A 19,428-nucleotide genomic window follows, 5' to 3' on the forward strand; every position below is an offset into this window, starting at 1 on the left:
GCATTCTTTCCAACACAGTGTTCCAGACAATAACTAATAATCAGAGTTGGCACATAAAAAACCCACAGTTCTCTTCATGATCTCCATAGAGCTAAAATGGAGAACAAATCATTGGTTCACATCCACAGTCAGGTAGAACAACCAGTGGACCTAGGAATTGGGTCTATTTAAACTTACTGTGGAGGACGATCACTTGTTAGACTAATCAAATCCTATATGGTGACCATCAGCCCCATGCTACACTGTCAGAGCTTTAGTGCCTGGCCCAAACAAGATGGATGAAAAGAAAATTTAGCAATGGAAATCCAGACACATTTTCATTTATTCAGCCACTTCTTGCGGCAGAACAACCTACTTAAATCAAATGATGGGTTTTAGCAACCAGTAATGTAAACAGAATACCAACAGATATATCTTTGAATTTTTCTCTAGTAGCTGAGAACAGGAATTGTTCTTTAGGCATGCACACATGTAGGTAAAGCCAGGAATTTCTTACACTTAAAGTAGAAGAAGTGCTACTTCTTGGAAGATGCTCTCTTCGTTTTATAAGAACACAAAAACTACTCTACATAAATGCACTCAGATTGGTTCAAGATGGCAGAGTAGAAGGATGTGTGCTCATTCCCTCTTGCGAGAGCACCAGAATCACAACTAACTGCTGAACAATCATCGACAGGAAGACACTGGAACTCACCAAAAAGATACCCCACATCCAAAGACAAAGGAGAAGCTGCAGTGAGATGGTAAGAGGGGCGCAATCACAATAAAATCAAATCCCATAACTGCTGGGTGTGTGACTCACAAACTGGAGAACAATTATACCCCAGAAGTCCACCTACTGGAGTGAAGGTTCTGAGCCCAACGTCAGGCTTCCCAACCTGGGGTCCGGCAACGGGAGGAGGAATTCCCAGAGAATCAGACTTTGAAGGCTAGCGGGATTTGATTGCAGGACTTTGACAGGACTGGGGGAAACAGAGACGCCACTCTTGGAGGGCACACACAAAGTAGTGTGCACAACGGGACCCAGGGGAAGGAGCAGTGACACCATAGGAGGCTGAACCAGACCTACCTGCTAGTGTTGGAGGGTCTCCTGCAGAGGCGGGGGTGGCTGTGGCTCACCGCGGGGACAAGGACACTGGCAGCAGAAGTTCTGGGAAGTACTCCTTGGCATGAGCCCTCCTGGAGTCCATCGTTAGCCCCACCAAAGAGCCTGTAGGCCCCAGTGCTGGGTCACCTGAGGCCAAACAACCAACAGGGAGGGAACTCAGCCCCACCCATCAGCAGACAAGTGGATTAAAGTTTTACTGAGCTCTGCCCACCAGAGAAAAACCCAGCTCTACCCACCAACAGTCCCTCCCATCAGGAAGCTTGCACAAGCCTCTTAGATAGCCTCATCCACCAGGGGGGAACCAGCAGAAGCAACAAGAACTACAATCCTGCAGCCTTTGGAACGAAAAACACATTCACAGAAAGATAGACAAAATGAAAAGGCAGAGGACTATGTACCAGATGAAGGAACAAGATAAAACCCCAGAAAAACAACTAAATGAAGTGGAGATAGGCAACCTTCCAGAAAAAAGAATTCAGAATGATGATAGTGAAGATGATCCAGGACCTCGGAAAAAGAATGGAGGCAAAGATCAAGAAGATGCGAGAAATGTTAAACAAAGACCTAGAAGAATTAAAGAACAAACACCTAGAAGAATTAAAGAACAAACAATCAGAGATGACCAATCCAAGAACTGAAATGAAAAATACACTAGAAGGAATCAATAGCAGAATAACTGAGGGAGAAGAACGGATAAGTGACCTGGAAGACAGAATGGTGGAATTCACTGCCATGGAACAGAATAAAGAAAAAAGAATGAAAAGAAGTGAAGACAGCCTAAGAGACCTCTGGGACAACATTAAATGCATCAACATTCGCATTATAGGGGTCCTGGAAGGAGAAGAGAGAGAGAAAGGACCAGAGAAAATATTTGAAGAGATTATAGTCGAAAACTTCCCTAACATGGGAAAGGGAATATCCACGCCATGTCCAGGAAGCACAGAGAGTCCTAGGCAGGATAAACTCAAGGAAAAACATGCTGAGACATATAGTAATCAAACTGACAAGAATTAAAGACAAAGAAAAATTATTAAAAGCAACAAGGGAGAAACAACAAATAACATACAAGGGAACTCCCGTAAGGTTAACAGCTGATTTCTCAGCAGAAACTCTACAAGCCAGAAAGGAGTGGCAAGATATATTTAAAGTGATGAAAAGGAAGGAACTACAACTAAGATTACTCTACCCAGCAAGGATCTCATTCAGATTTGATGGAGAAATCAAAAGCTTTACAGACAATCAAAAGCTAAGAGAATTCAGCACCACCAAACCAGCTCTACAACAAATGCTAAAGGAACTTCTCTAAGTGGGGAACACAAAAGAAGAAAAGGACCTACAAAAATAAACCCAAAACTCTTAAGAGAATTGTAATAGGAACATACATATCGATAATCACCTAAAAAGTGAATGGATTAAATGCTCCAACCAAAAGACACAGGCTCGCTGACTGGATACAAAAACAAGGCCCATATATATGCTATCTACAAGAAACCCACTTCAGACCTAGGGACACATACAGACTGAAAGTGAGGGGACGGAAAAAGATATTCCATGCAAATGGAAATCAAAAGAAAGCTAGAGTAGCAATACTCATATCAGACAAAATAGACTTTGAAATAAAGACTATTAGAAGAGACGAAGAAGGACACTACATACTGATCAAGGGATCAATCCAAGAAGATACAACAATTGGAAATATTTATGCACCCAACATAGGAGCAACTCAATACATTAAGGCAAATGCTAACAGCCATAAAAGGGGAAAACGACAGGAACACAGTCATAGTAGGGGACTTTAACACCCCATTTTCACCAATGGACAGATCAACCAAAATGAAAATAAATAAGGAAACACAAACTTTAAATGACACAATAGACCAGATAGATTTAATTGATATTTATAGACTTTCCATCCAAAAACAGCAGATTACACTTTCTTCTCAAGTGCATACAGCATATTCTCCTGGACAGATCACATCTTGGGTCACAAACCAAGCCTCAGTAAATTTAAGAAAATTGAAATCATATCTAGCATCTTTTCCGACCACAACACTATGGGATTAGAAATAAATTACAGGGAAAAGAACCGTAAAAAATACAAACACATGGAGGCTAAACAATATGTTACTAAATAACCAAGAGATCACTGAAGAAATCAAAGAGGAAATCAAAAAATACTTAGAGACAAATGACAAGGAAAACACAATGATCCAAAACCTATGGGATGCAGCAAAAGCAGTTCCAAGAGGGAAGTTTAAAGCAATACAATAGAACGCAGGCAATACAATCCTACCTCAATAATCAAGAAAAATCTCAAATGAACAGTCTACCCTTACACCTAAAGGAACTAGAGAAAGAACAAACAAAACCCAAAGTTAGTAGAAGGAAAGAAATCATAAAGATCAGAGCAGAAATAAATGAAATAGAAACAAAGAAAACAACAACAAAGATCAATAAAACTAAAAGCTGGTTCTTTGAGAAGGTAAACAAAATTGATAAACTTTTAGCCAGATTCATCAAGAAAAAGAGGGAGAGGACTCAAATCAATAAAATTAGAAATGAAAAAGGAGAAGTTACAATGGACACTGCAGAAATACAAAGCATCATAAGAGATTACTACAAGCAACTCTATGCCAATAAAATGGAGAACCTGGAAGTAATGGACGAATTCTTAGAAAGGTATAACCTTCCAATTCTAGCAAACATTTAGAGAAGAGCTAACACCCATCCTTCTCAAACTCTCCCAAAAAATTGCAGAGGAAGGAACAGTCCCAAACTCATTCTACAAGGCCACCATCACCCTGATACCAAAACCAGACAAAGATACTACAAAAAAAGAAAATTACAGACCAATATCACTGATGAATATAGATGCAAGAATCCTCAACAAATAGTAACAAACAGAATCCAACAACACATTAAGAAGATCATACACCATGATCAACTGGGATTTATCCCAGGGCTGTAAGGATTCTTCAATTTATGCAAATCAATCAATGGGATACACATTAACAAACTGAAGAATAAAAACCATATGATCATCTCAATAGATGCAGAAAAAGCTTTTGACAAAATTCAACACCCATTTATGATAAAAACTCTCCAGAAAGTGGGCATAGAGGGAACTTACCTCAACACAGTGAAGTCCATATATGACAAACCCACAGCCAACATCGTTCTCAATGGTGAAAAACTGAAAGCATTTCCTCTAAGATCAGGAACAAGACAAGGATGCCCACCCTTGCCACTATTATTCAACATAGTTTTGGAAGTCCTAGCCATGGCAATCAGAGAAGAAAAAGAAATAAAAGGAATACAAATTGGAAAAGAAGAAGTAAAACTGTCACTGTTTGCAGATGACATGATACTATACATAGAAAATCCTAAAGATGCCACCAGAAAACTACTAGAGCTAATCAATGAATTTGGTAAAGTTGCAGGATACAAAATTAATGCACAGAAATCTCTTGCATTCCTATATGCTAACAATGAAAGATCAGAAAGAGAAATTAAGGAAACAATCCCATTCACCATTGCAACAAAAAGAATAAAATACCTAGGAATAAACCCACCTAAGGAGGTAAAAGACCTGTACTCAGAAAACTATAAGACACTGATGAAAGAAATCAAAGATGACAGAAACAGATGGAGAGATATACCATGTTCTTGGATTGGAAGACTCAATATTGTGAAAATGACTATACTACCCAAAGCAATCTACAGATTCAAGGCAATCCCTATCAAATTACCAATGGCATTTTTTACAGGACTAGAACAAAAACTCTTAAAAATTGTATGGAAACACAAAAGACCCCAAATAGCCAAAGCAATCTTGAGGGAAAAAAACGGAGTTGGAGGAATCAGACTCCCTGACTTCAGACTATACTACAAAGCTACAATAATCAAGACAATATGGTACTGGCACAAACACAGAAATATAGATCAATGGAACAGGGTAGAAAGCCCAGAGATAAACCCACGCACCTATGGTCAACTAATCTTCGACAAAGGAGACAAGGATATACAATGGAGAAAAGACAGTCTTTTCAATAAGTGGTGCTGGGAAAACAGGACAGCCAAATGTCAAAGAATGAAATTAGAACACTCCCTAACACCATACACAAAAATAAACTCAAAATGGATTAAAGACCTAAATATAAGACTGGACACTATAAAACTCTTAGAGGAAAACACAGGAAGAACACTCTCTGACATAAATCACAGCAAGATCTTTTTTGACCCACCTCCTAGAATAATGGAAATAAAAACAAAAATAAACAAATGGGACCTAATGAAACTTCAAAGCTTTTGTACAGCAAAGGAAACCATAAACAAGATGAAAAGACAACCCTCAGAATGGGAGAAAATATTTGCAAACGAATCAACGGACAAAGGATTAATCTCCAAAATACATAAACAGTGCATGCAGCTCAATATTAAAAAAACAAACAACCCAATCCAAAAATGGGCAGAAGACCTAAATAGACATTTCTCCAAAGAAGACATATAGATGGCCAAGAGGGACATGAAAAGGTGCCTAATTATTATTAGTAATAATAATAATTATTAGTATAATTATTACTAATTATTAGAGAAATGCAAATCACAAGTACAATGAGGTATCACCTCACACCAGTTAGAATGGGCATCACCAGAAAATCTACAAACAACAAATGCTGGAGAGGGTGTGGAGAAAAGGGAATCCTCTTGCACTGTTGGTGGGAATGTAAACTGATACAGCCACTATGGAGAACAGTATGGAGGTTCCTTAAAAAACTAAAAATAGAATTACCATATGACCCAGCAACCCCACTACTGGGCATATACCCCAAGAAAACCATAATTCCAAAAGACATATGCACCCCAATGTTCATTGCAGCAGTTTTTACAATAGCCAGGTCATAGAAGCGACCTAAATGCCCATCAACAGATGAATGGATAAAGAAGATGTGGTACATATATACAATGGAATATTACTCAGCCATAAAAAGAAATGAAATTGGGTCATTTGTAGAGATGTGGATGGGCCTAGAGACTATCATAAAGAGTGAAGTAAGTCAGAAAGAGAAGAACAAATATCGTATATTAACACATATATGTGGATTCTAGAAAAATGGTACAGATGAACCGGTTTGCAAGCAGAAATAGAGAAAGAGATGTAGAGAACAAACATATGGACAAAAGTGGGGGAGGGGGGTGGTGATGGGATGAATTGGGAGATTGGGATTGACATATATATACCAAAATGTATAAAATAGATAACTAGTAAGAACCTGCTGTATAAAAATAAAATAAAATAAATTCAAAAAAAAATTCACTCAATACTTTTTCAAGTTTGCTGGGGTTGTTTTGGATTTCACTGTTGGGGTGTGATTTCCAGTGCTATATGCTTTTCTCTCTTCCACCCATTTACACTTTTATTGGTTCCATTCACCTATAAGATTAAGAATTTAGGAGCAACTACTCAGGGAACCACATATTCTCTGCATTCCCTCTGGAGATTGGGAAAAATTAAAGGACAAAAGGTTTGGAGGGTCAGCAAGCCAACACTGGGTGCAGAGAGAGGGACCAGACAGTAGGATGATGGATTAAGTCACCCTCAGCAATCCAGCACCCGTGTTTCTGGTGTTAGGCTATTGAAGGGTGTCAGGTGCAGTACTGGAAGATTTGTTAAGAACATCCACGAGTCAAGTGGATCCGTTGTAGCTAGCTGAGCAGAGGCAATGCAGTATTGCTGTCTGCACCAGCTATGCCCACCTAGCGAGGGGCCCAAGAACCCTAGAGCCTAGTTTGCCCAGTGCTGGAGTGCTTTCTGAATGTATTGTTATGGTTCACAGGAGGGAAAACTCAGACCAGCACAGATGCCTCTATCTGTGTAATTTTTCTGGGCCTCTAGCCTTGACGATCTCTTTGATGTATAACATTCTTGCTGACTGACACATTTTCCTTTTCAGGAGCTCTGTGTGGGAGTGGGAAGAATGAAGAAAATCTAGCCCTTACCTAAGAAAACTCAAAGCACTGATGGTTTTATTTTTCTTCCGGATAAAACCGGCTTTTCTTTCATATCTGCAGCAGGAGAATTACTCTTAAAAGTCAATGCCGATGGAAAGTGCATTCATACTGCACTTAATCACACTCAATGGACACGGGCTAGCGTGAGTCATTGCCTTTTTTTGACAAAAGCTTGTTTTCTTGCCGGCTGGCCTCAAGGAGCCTCAGGTGGCCCACACACAGCTGTGGTTTAGAACTGGACCCCAGGGAGACTGTGCAGTGCCCCTGAGTCTCTGAGCCCTCCCTGCTCTGTTGAGAAGCTGTTAATCCACATTTTCTCTCTCCTGCTACTGTCTGAGCCTCCGGAGATGACACCAGCCTAGGACTCCCTCAGCCCCTGTAAGCGTCCCCAGCAGGGCGCACCTTTACTTGGAACTGTCTTTGTTTCCACATCCGTCCCCTAACCAGAAAGGGTAGTGTAGACCCATGGTTGAGGGCCTGGGTGTCTGCAGCTTCACAGTTTGGACCCAGTTACTGGCTCTGCCATGTACTGTGTACATTCAGGCAAGTTCTCTGACCTCAGGTGCCTCCTCTAAAACGTGACAGTAGTAATAGTACCTCCTCACAGAGTCACTGTGGAGATTAAATGGACTACAATGGTGATGCACTACATGATGGCCAGCACATGCCCCCAGTACTTTATAAGCGTTGAGGGTAGAGAGGTAGGGATCAAAGACAATCAGCTCCTCCATGGCAGGGCTCTAAGTCACCTCTGTAATCTCAGCATCTAGTCTGACACAGAGAAGGCTCTCAACAAAAGCCTGCATGTAGAAGCAGGCCTGTTTGCTTAGATCTCCCCCACTGGCCTAGTTCCCAGTTAATAGCCATTGTTCTATGAGAACCACCAGTTTTTCAGTTGCCCTAAAAATCCCTGACCAGTTCTTACTTTGTTCTCTCTCTGTCTGATGATCCTGGGGTGCTTCCCTAACAGGCTAGAGATTATCTTTTGCTGGCAGGTCAGGGGAAGTAGTGCAAGGGAATTGTCCTTAAAGGGAATCATCACCAACCATGGCTGATTCTTGTTATTCTAGTTATTCGCAGTATAGTTATAGTCAAGAAAGTCACCACAAACACTGAATTCATGAATACTGAATCATTGCCCTTAGGGGGAAATATAGGATTAGGTTCCTGAGATCCTCTGGTCATAACATTTTCATCAACTGATAAACATGTAAACTTGTTTTAGACCTGTTTCTGTTTAAAGACACCGTACTTAATACATATCGTTGACTCATTAACATTGAACTCATGGCCAGCAGCACTAGAATTCACGTCTGAGTGAAGCTCATCTAACACAAGTATTTTCTCCATAAGGGACACTAGACAGCATTTCAACACTACGCTTGGAGGCCATTTTAAACAGCAAAATCACCAGTAAAAAGCACAAAAATGCGAAAAACACAGCACTAAATGGACCATGAAAAGGATACTTGTTAACAAGATGAGTTGAAACACAAAGACAGAGCATCGCCTTGTTCTACCTCAGCTGGAAACCGGTACATCAGGCAACTCAAGTTTTTGCCACTTTGCACGTACCCACAAATGACCGTGAAGGTATTGTGAGTATTGATATTGGAATTGCAAGTAATTTTTAGCAAGTAGGTGAACTCGTAAATATGGAATCTGCGAAAGATGAGGATGGACTGTGTATGATCATGAAATATGGATACTCAGTATGGCATTTGTAATGAATGCCTGTAAACTGAGGCTTCAAATGTTCTCAGACTATCAAATTCAGCTTTAAACTTTCCTTCGGGGATGTTTCTCCTTCTTGGAACCATCAATGAATAGTTAATCTGAATGTTTTATTGTTCGAATAAGAGAAGCCTCACCACTCACATGAATCTGATCACCATTTGCCTTCATCCCAGCTATCAGCCCCTCTTGCTGCCACACTGTAAATTTTTCATAGTCTGCTAGATCATTTCTAACACATACACATACATACACATTTTTCATACTCTGCTGGATCATTTCCAACTGCAAGTAAACATACACAGAAATATAGTATATACAAACACAATTATCTTGCAAAGTTTTTACTATAATCTCCATTTTCTAAATCAAGAAACCAAGCCTCAGAGAGGTTAGGACACTTACTGAGGTCACACAGCTGATCAGGCAGAACAGGGCAACTATAACATCTATAATTTTTAAAGCATTATCCTAATTAGCTTGGGTGTATGGTTGACCTTGAATAACTCCCAATATCAATGATAAGTAGCAGAGTGAACTCTAAAGACATTCTGATGGCTAAGATAAGCTATAAAAGATACATGGAGCTAATATACAATTACCAAAGGGACTGACCCAAATGTGAGTCAGTAGTGTGATATGGACATCACATTTGTAAGGTTATCCATTTACTGCCAAGGACATGTCCACATGTAGCTTAGTGCCTCCCTACATAAACAGTCATGATGTTATAGGCATATCATGATTTTCATCAATGAGAAAGCTGATATTGTGAGCCAGTTTTGAAAATAAAGATAATTACACAGAAGACCCTTCTTTTTTATTAGCTTTTTTAATTTTAATTTTTTTATTGAAGTATAGTTGATTTACAGTGTTGTGCCGATCTCTGCTGTACAGCGAAGTGACTCAGTTATACACATATAGACATTCTTTTTTTTTCTATTCTTTTCCATTGTGGTCTATCACAGGATACTGAATATAGTTCCCTGTGCTATACAGTAGGACCTTATGTAAACTATTATACATAGGATGGATAAATAACAGAAGACTCTTCTTAAGCACTCCTTGTCATCAGACAGCTTCCGGTAATCACATGGCAAATGTCAGAAGAATGGAAATTTCCAACATTTTGTTAAAACCCAAAGAGGTCCTGCAACCCATAAAAAACTCAAAGCTCAAAGATATTAAGATGGAAGTTTCCACAAAAGACATTAAAGGAAGAAAAAAAAAAAGATGAATAGGGAGGAAGTAATGGAATTTAACCGTACGTAGAAAAATTCATCCTTGCTTCAGGGTTGAAAAGAATATATATCACAGCAGCAAATGGGAAATGACAAACTTCCCATCAGAAACATGACTTTCATTCTTATTGTGTGCATTTACAGCTTTTCCAAGGATTTGACTAAAGAGAGCCAGAAGAAGAAAAAAGGAAAAGACAAATGAATTGGAAATGACCTCATCTATTATCTATGGCCATATGGAGGAAATAATGCCTTTCCAAAGCTGGGCCATGGATTAGCTGTCAAATAAAAAACCTATGTATAAATACTTGACCTAAGCACAAAGCATTAAAGTAATTTCAGCTACATACATCTGTGAGGAAATCACTACCCAGGTGAAATTAGCAAGTGGGTAGTTAGAGGTCTCCACGGTGGGCTTTCTTTTCCTCATCTCAAGGTCTGTTTACATAACTTTACTAAAGGGAGCCTAAGACAATCAAAGGAGGCTGAAAATCTATGAAAATGTGTAAAAGAGGAAATTAAAAATGTGATTAAGCGTTGCGGAAAGTACTCAATCAATAAGAAAGAATAACAAATTAAAACAAAGATGAGATCATTTTGCAACCAACATAGGAAAAACATATAATAGTGCCCGCAGAATCTATGAAAGGCAGAACACCTGGATACTATTAGTGGGTAAATAAAATGATGAATCTGAAAAGAATAAATGTGGAGAATCTTAGAAATGTTTATATCCTTTTGACCTAGCAATTTGTCTATTGGGACTTCATCTTAAGGAAAGAATCTGAAATGGACAGTGATATTTTGGCACAAAAGTGATGACTGTAATACTTTTTAAAATATTTATGTTTCTATCTGCAAAGGTTTGGAAACAACCTACATGCCCAACAGCGGGAAAATTGTTAATTAAATTGTGACACATCTATATGTCAGAACAGTTTGCAGCCATTTAAAAACACATTTTGAAGACATTTTTAATGCCATGGGAATATTTAATATACAGGAAAATAATTTTGTACATAGAATGTGATCTCATAGCAGACACACACACACACAGACACACACCCCGCTACACACAGAACGCTGGAAAGAAGTAGGCTGGAATACCAACAATACTTGCCACCCCTTGCCAGTGAGACTACCAGCGATTTTAATTTTCTTCTGTATAAACAACTGAGCAATTACAAATTTAAAAGACAAGAAGATACTCTCATGACACTTATGATCTGTAGTAAATCTTTTCCATCATTTCTCCAAGTAATACAAGACCTTCCTCATTACACAGGCAGACTGGGTTACTGTTGATTATGTCTCGTCCACTGGATCATGGTTTTTCTACTTATTACCTAAACACTTTTCCTTATTAAATCATTTTAATCTCCTACGTGGTCCCCAGAGACTTCCACTTGCAGCGTGCACCAAGGGATATTCATGGAGCACACACTCAATTCTTGTACAGCCTTTGCTTAGTTTGAAGCATGTTTGCTTTCAAAGTTTGAAACTGATCCTCTACACCCTTCTTCAACAGTTCCAGTGAGCACTGAATTCAGTTTCATGAATATGGTCATTTATGAAGCACCTATGCCTTTCTACATCACACATACTTTTCTCAAAAGCTCCTGGTGCATTAAGCTTGTCACCCCAGCCAGACCTGGGAGTGTGACATCCAGCTTCCAGCAAGTAGCATGGAGTTAGGCACAGAGCAAACCCATGCCTGGTGTGTACTTGCTTGCAAAGACATCCATTTCTTACATCAGAATGCAAATTAAACACAAGCAGTGCATTACAAACGTCATGCAATGGCTCTGATGACATCTTAGTTAATGATGTTTCTTTGATTGTCTTTCTGTTGGACTGAATCAAAAAGAAGTCTCAAACAATCAGAAAATTTTAACCTGAGGACAGCCAAGTTCAAAAGGGAAGCACTGCAAAGCCTTGAGAAATACTCCTTTTCTATAATGTCAGGTCCAGCTTATGTTCTAGGATGTAAAGCAGGGAAGACAGAGAATGGAAATACCAACCAGAAACTCATGCTGAAGGATGCCAAAAGGCCAATGACCACTTCTTTGTTCCTACTTGGGGCCTGGCAGAGTGATGGCACGTTCTCATTTCATGTCACTCAATCTGAAATAACCCAGTGAGATTGATGTGATGATACTCTTCTGACAGGGCTCGGAGAGGTGAGGTATCAGACTGCCACTCACACGTTGGAACAGGTTGCAACTATTCAATACATATATTTCTTTAGGAATTAGTCTTATTGTGAATTTTAAATGCAGCATTTTTTAAAAATTGGAGTATAGTTGATTTACAATGTTGTGTTAATTACTGCTGTCCAGCAAAGTGATTCAATTATACATATATATATATTATTTTTTTAATATTCTTTTCTATTATGGTTTATCATAGGATCTTGAATATAGTTCCCTGTGCTGTACAGTAGGACCTTGTTGTCTATCCATTCTATACATAAAAGCTTACATCTGCTCACCCCAGCCTCCCACTCCATCCCTCCCCCGACCCCCTCCCCCTTGGCAACCACCAGTTTGTTCTCTATCTCCAAAAACACAGCATTCTTAAGGTTGTTTTTTGGGGAAGTGTGGCTCAAAATAAAGTTTAAGGTCCACCTTCATCAAAAGGGTGGGTAGGCATCTGCATTTTGAAAGGAGAGTCCCAGTGCACAGTAGAGGACTGAGGTAAGGAGAGTCTTGTGGCTATTTTGGGGGGAAGGTCTCTCATCTTTAGTGGTCATACCCAGGGCTAACTTTGACCTAGAAAAAGCTTTGTCATCGCACGTGACCTCATATCAGCAAAATGTGGGGAAAGGGAATACGTGGGTTGTCAGAGATCTGACTTGAACACATGGAAGTCAGTTTTTCAGATTCAGAATTTAAGGCTTTTAAGTTTCCAAATGTCCAAATGTCCTGGGTTATTTATTTGGAGGCAATAATTTCTGTTCTTCAAGTTTGTGCTGGAGTTGAAAGAATAGGAGTCATAACTTTGGTTATGTGTCCAGTTTCCGAGAACCAATAGGCATGTGGCCAATGAGCACTGAGCATTTCTATGCCTCAGTTTTCTCGCAATAAGCTAGAGGTAATGGTCTCTGCTCTGCCTCGTTCACAAGGATAACATGAGGACCACATGGGACATATCTGAAGGCTCCTCATAAACTCGAAAAAATCTCTACATTCTTAAGCTATTTTAAATCACAGCCTTTGTAATTTTATGAATGACATGGATCTGCTTCCCATAAAAATGTACCCACCTATATAAAAATTGTACCCACAATTATTTCAGACAGTTCATGGAATTCCTGAAGCCACAATGAGTCCTAGCTTGAGAAATTCTCTTGTGAATTAGTTATGGGAAACTCTCATAAACTTCCTCCCCACAGGGCCCAAGACCTCCTCACCTCTACATGGAATAATTTTTCTTTCTTGCAGGAAGCCAAGAAGATTATTTCCATCTCTTATATAATGTTTGCAAGGATCTGCATCTCTTCTTAGACTTGTCACGTATTTGCAATGAGAGGTGAGAACATAGGAAGTCTGCAAATATCTTGTGAAGAATCCTTCCTTATCTATTTTATGATTTCTAGAAAAGACTGGGGAGAAATGTGCCCAAATTAAGGGACCCACAATTTCTGCCCCAAAGATAGTTCCAAAGAAGGCAGAACACGGCTCCCTGACTGCTGCAAAAAGTTACCCAACTGCCCCCAACAAAGGCCTGCCTGTGGTTTTGAGCAGAACTGATAGCCCACCCTCATCACCAAGCATGGGGTCTCCGATGCCAGGAGTGTCACTCAATCAAAGCCTCCCACATCTGTCAGGGGGATGACATGGCAACTGTCATGTCTGGAGGATGCGAGAAAAAAACAAAGACTGAAACTCTTGGTGGGTCCCTGTCTCCTGGGATCCTGAACTTCTATCTTGGTGGGTCGCTGTCTCCTGGGATCCTGAACTTCTATCTTGATGGGTCCCTGTCTCCTGGGATCCTGAACTTCTATCTCCTTGTAATGAAAAGAATTCAGCTAAGGTCTGTCCCGGGGAAGGGAGCCATCCCTGATTCTGGCAGCTCTGCAAAAAGCCTTTCCACTTCCTGTTCCTGTCTGTGTTCTCCCTTGGTGTACACACCTTTCCCTGGGAGGAAGGGCTGGAACACCCACCTGTCAGAGGCCCTTGCTCATACCTCCCCTACCTGCACTGTGCTGTTTTGAATTTTTTAAGTGAGTTATAAAAGAGCAATTATACAAATTTGATTATGTAACGTCATAAACAAGTGTAGCTGCTGCCAACACTAATTAGGGGCACCATCTCCTCGGGTGCCACGTGCACGGCGCCCTTGTGCTCAGAGCGGCTGATGACAGGTGTCCTGGGTATGCAGACAGGTACCCCATGGAGGTAACTCCCATGTGCCACCCTCCCAGCCACAGAAGGACCTGGAGTGACCATGGCAGAGCTCAAGTGCTGACCTTGACTAGCCCCCATCTTAACACCTCATCTTGCCCATGACCAAGATTTGCTGACTCTGTCTTTGCAGCTGGAACTTTGTGATCTCGAATCTGCCTTTTGCTCTCCATCCCTCTGCCTTGACCTTGGAAGGGACCTCTGTCCCTTGCCTGGTGTACTTATACAGGGAGTCGGAAGGATCCCGGTGATCAAACTCACACACATGTAAACACGTGTAAACAGTCTTAGGCAGGAACGCACATTTGGCCAGCAGCGAGATAGTTTAGGCTGGGGGCAGGGAAGATGCAGGGATTGATGTTATCTTAGCACGTTGGCCTGGTCTCCCTGGCTGCCCCAGAGACACACAGGCCAGCAGATCCAGCCATCGCTGGCTTTCATGAAATGGGCTGGGTCAAGGCTGACCCTCCATCAGCTGCCCACACATCCCTTCAAGTCTCTGAGCCTCAGCTGCTACTTCCCTGGACAATATAATCAGCTCGACGAGACGCATCTGTACACCGCACTCTCCTAACATGCTTACAGCTTACAGAGTTGCGCTCCTCCTTCCCACCATCCTCTGCAGACGTGCTTCTCCAACTTGCACATAAGCCAGATGACCCCGAGAGCTTGTTCAAATGCAGAATCTGATTCAGTAGTGAGGGCTGAGGTCTCCCCAGCTGACGCCCGTGCTGCTGGTCTGTGGACCACGCTTTGAACAGTAAGGGTCTCTTGAGTGTTAGCATGGGACCTCTGACAAGGGTAGACTGCTCGCATCTCTACGCAGGATGGGATTTCAAGCCTTGGACTTCATTCTAGAATCTGCTCCCTCTTTTCCCCGCTCTGTCCACTAAACCTGCTTGCTAATCTCCTCGTCTCTGCTCAGCTCTCATCCATCCCTGCTCCCCTCAATTCTGTTTCCAAGGTCATCTTTACAAATAAAACCCACATCTCATTGTGTCACTCCCTTGCTTAACATTCTTCAGTACCTCTCCATTGTGCTTAGAAACCAATTTCTTTGTGTGGCATCTGTGGCTCGTTAGAACCTAACCCTGTCTCCCCACTGCTGTCTTCGTATCTCGAGCTGCTGCCACAGCAAACACGCTGCGGTCGCAGGTGTGTCATAGCTGTGTGTCTCCAAGCTTTGAGTGAGATGCTCTGAACTGAAACCCCTCCTTCTCACCTCCCCCTTCTCCACCCAAGCAACTCTTACTCCTCCTCCCAGGCAGGACCTGGAGCCCACTGCCTCAGAGTACTAGACCCATGCCTTCGTGTTGTCAGTTTACTTCTTTGTTTCCCTCATTTGACAGAGCTCCATGAAGGTGGGAGCTGGGTCCTTTTCATCACGTACACAGCATGCTGTTGACAGCACAGATCACAGGCTTGGCTCAGAGACGGTGCTCAGTAGCTCAGAAGGAGGAGGGAGAGAGGGGGGAAAGAAGGAAGGAAGGAAAGAAGAAGGGAAGGAGGGAAAGAAGGAAGGAAGGAAAGAAGAAGGGAAGGAGAGAAGGAAGGAAGGGAAGGAAGGAAGGGAGGGAGGAAGGGAGAAAGGAAGGAAGGAAGGGAGGGAGGGAGGGAGGAAGGGAGGGAGGGAGGGAGGAAGGGAGGGAGGGAGGAATGAAGGAAGGAAGGAAAAAAGAAGGGAAGGAGGGAAGGAAGCAAAGGAAGGAGGGAGGGAGCCAGCAGCTGCTCTTGGTGATTTTCTTCTCCCCTTGCCACCCTAGTCAAGGAACCAGGTGTCCACCACCAGGCTAGAGTAAAGATGTTGTCTCCAAATTTCGAAACATTTTTAGCTTTTCCTGCCAAAATTTTGAGGAAAGCAAATTAGCTCTTCAGACTCTTAGCCACAAAACATCTATTTAATAATTAGGCAAACTACCAAAGTATAGAAACAGATGCTGAATAAATAATATAGGCCAGAGAAAATTTTCATGGACGAAGATACTTATGATTATTCTTTATCAAAAAATTTTAGAAATGTCAAACTCAATGATCTGGCCCCAGAGGAGATGTCAAATTTTAGTACTGAGAACGATGACGTTACCTTCCCGTAATGTCACTCATTTGTACGTTTCTTCCTTCCACAGACAGTGCCTGAGTGCCTACCGGGCGGGACTCAGTGAAAGCCAGCCAGGAAGGACGTGGCGCTGGCACTCACAGAGGGGACCACGCACCCACGCATCCCCACACGCGTGCAGCCTGTAGGGGTCACAGCCAACATGTGCTTGGAACAAATGTCACAGCATGGGCACCTCGGCCACACGGAGAACCAACCCGTGGGGAAAAGGCTCTTCACGGAAGTCGGCTGCTTAAGAAATTTTTTATAATTTCATGTTGTCAGTTCTGGATTTATTAAAGGTCACCAAAAAGCAATATTCTTTTCCACTGAAAAACCAGGCTTTGAATTAAGGTCTGCCTAAAACCACATTTCACATTAATGAAGACTATATGATGAAAATGGATTTTAATTTTAGTGTTTTCCTCTCAAGTTTGGGAAAAAGAGTGATTAATTAAAGAGAAGGCTTTCCTCTCTTTTCTCCCCCTGGGTGGGTTTTCACAGCCATTCGGCCTAATTATCCCTGGCCGGGGCCCTGTTGCAGCTGAGCGCAGCTCAGAGCAAAGTGCAGAGAAAAGTCTGGCTGCAACCCCAGGGGCTGAGGCCCTTACAGGGACCATGGCTGCCATGTCACTCCAGGGAAGCCTGGAACAAACAGCATTACATCAAATGATTATGTAAATTTGACTTCTAAAATGTAATTAAAATAGATTTTTCTCATTTTTTCCCTATGAAAACTTCATGAAACATTAGCCCCAGCTGCCCAAAAAGGCACAGCCAAACAGTTATGACTCTCAGCTGAAACCATCTGACATGGAAATCTTCCCTAGCTTATTCTCAAATGATGGACTAACCCTTCCACTGTCAGGGTTTGGCACGTTCTTTGGAGGGCCCTGGATGAGTGGGGTTTCTGGAAAGCAGAACCAGATCTGGCTCTCTCAGTGTTCCTAGATCCTGGTACGGCACCGGCGCCAGTGAACTGCGCTGAGTGAATGCGTGAGGGCTCAGACATGCTTGCTGCCGGCGCCGAATGTTTGGTTCTCAAATATTGTCTGTCATCCCAGTAGGTTGTCCGTTGGTCTTGTTTTGATATATCCCTCCATAGCACAGATTATTCCCATGTTTCCAAGAAAAAATGAAGCAGGCTTTTTGCGTAAGCCAACTGAGTTGATCCCTGAAAATGGATTGCTATTCGCTTGATCCAGAAAACCCCACAAAAATCATGTAAATCAAGAGGTTCAAATCTTTGTGTCCACTTTACAAACACCCATGTAACTGCCCAGGCCATCAGGTTTGCATATCCAATAAGCCACCGAGTATCTGAAAGATGTCACTTTACAGGAGCAATGGGTGACATTCTGTCCCTACAGTGGTAGAGCTGGCAGATGCGTCTAGGTGAAACAGTGGGGCTGGACACAGGGTTGGTGGCCCCCATAGAGTGCTGTTTTTGCTGCACATGCTTAAAAATGCAAAGAGTGATGATAAACTTAAGGGTTTAGATGTAGATTCTCTGGTCACTGAGCACATCCAGGTGAACAAAGCTACTGTATCTATAGAACTCGTGGTCAGATTAGCCCTGCATGAGCTCCGCCTGCCACATTGAGATGATTCTTATTAAAGAAGAACAGATTGTCCCTAAACCCCAAGAGGAGGCTGCATGGAAGAAAAAGATACCCCAGAAGAAACTGTAGAAACAAAAACTTATGGCTCAGGAATAAATTCAGCATAAAATAAAAGCAAAGCAAAGCAAAATTAAAAAAAAAAATTTAAGCAGTTACCTTTTGAAAGGGGCTCTTGCTATTTCTTAAATTGACATGATTCCGGCTGGTGTCTGAGGTCACACTGCTGTCTTTCTGGGTTCTCCTTGCCAGTCACAGGCCATAAGCCAGGATGCATGGCTGGGTTGGTACTGCTGCTGTTGCCAGCCTGTTGCCCTGCTGGGCGAGGCTCTCTGGTGACTGTCCTAAACTTAGGCTTTTCCAAGCCCCTCCCTGAAATCTGTAACCTCCTGTACTCCCACGTTCTCTTAGCTGGGACCCATGAGTTAAAGTAGTTTCCAAGAATGGTGAGTGATGAGAATATCTAGAATTTAGCATGTAATAGAGGAAAGGAAATAGGTTTTCATGCCAGACCACTTGGAGCACAAAGTAACTCTCCCTTTAGAAACCCCCTAAACCTTAATTTTCTCATCTGTAAAATTGAGATAATAATGCCCTCAGGTTTGGAAGACAATTAAATTAGAAAAAATCTGCAAAGTACCAATATTGTACTTGGGACATTATAGGTACCCAATATGGAAGCCATTTGCTGTTATCCCCCTAGCCCAGGTCATGTCAGGTAGTTAGACCGGAATCCATAGCCCTTGACTCCCCCTGACCATTTCCTCCTGAGGGCTCCAGCCCCCAAAGCGATATGGTGCTCCATAAGCCCTCCGCAGAGCATCTGTTCAACCCTCAGCTTTGTCAGACTTCTCAGACTACAGGCTGGACACATTGACTGAATGTTCTTGTGTGAGCTGCAGGGCAATTGCTCTGGCTAGAACATCTGTCTGTGTCAATTTATCTTCATCCAAGCTCAGATTTTCAGCTGGACTCATTTGAACAGAGAAATAACTTTGGAGACAGGACAGACTCTCCTGAGGTTCTGTCTGTTGAAGTGACATCTTAACAGGGGTAGGGCTTGACTTGTACAAGCTGGCTGGCATCTCAGCCCCGCTGTGGCTCCCGGAGTTGTAGGGAACGTACTTAGGAGAAGCAGGGTGGTGGGAGTGGGGGACTGTGGCCGGGGACAAGGAATCAAAGACCCCATGGGCAAACCCTTCCTCAGACCCTC

At 42.0% G+C, this 19,428-nt stretch overlaps 1 protein-coding gene and 1 pseudogene across 1 annotated transcript in view; one reads left to right on the forward strand and one right to left on the reverse strand.

Moving 5' to 3' along the window:
* The window catches only part of CLSTN2 (calsyntenin 2), a 660,240-nt gene that overhangs the window by 302,286 nt on the left and 338,526 nt on the right, over positions 1-19,428 (reverse strand). The gene's annotated exons all lie outside the window — the stretch shown is intronic.
* On the forward strand, positions 17,777-18,314 carry LOC133094088 (large ribosomal subunit protein uL22-like; annotated as a pseudogene).

The sequence above is a fragment of the Eubalaena glacialis genome, chromosome 6, assembly GCF_028564815.1.
Source record: "Eubalaena glacialis isolate mEubGla1 chromosome 6, mEubGla1.1.hap2.+ XY, whole genome shotgun sequence".
In the NCBI taxonomy this organism is placed as follows: domain Eukaryota; kingdom Metazoa; phylum Chordata; class Mammalia; order Artiodactyla; family Balaenidae; genus Eubalaena; species Eubalaena glacialis.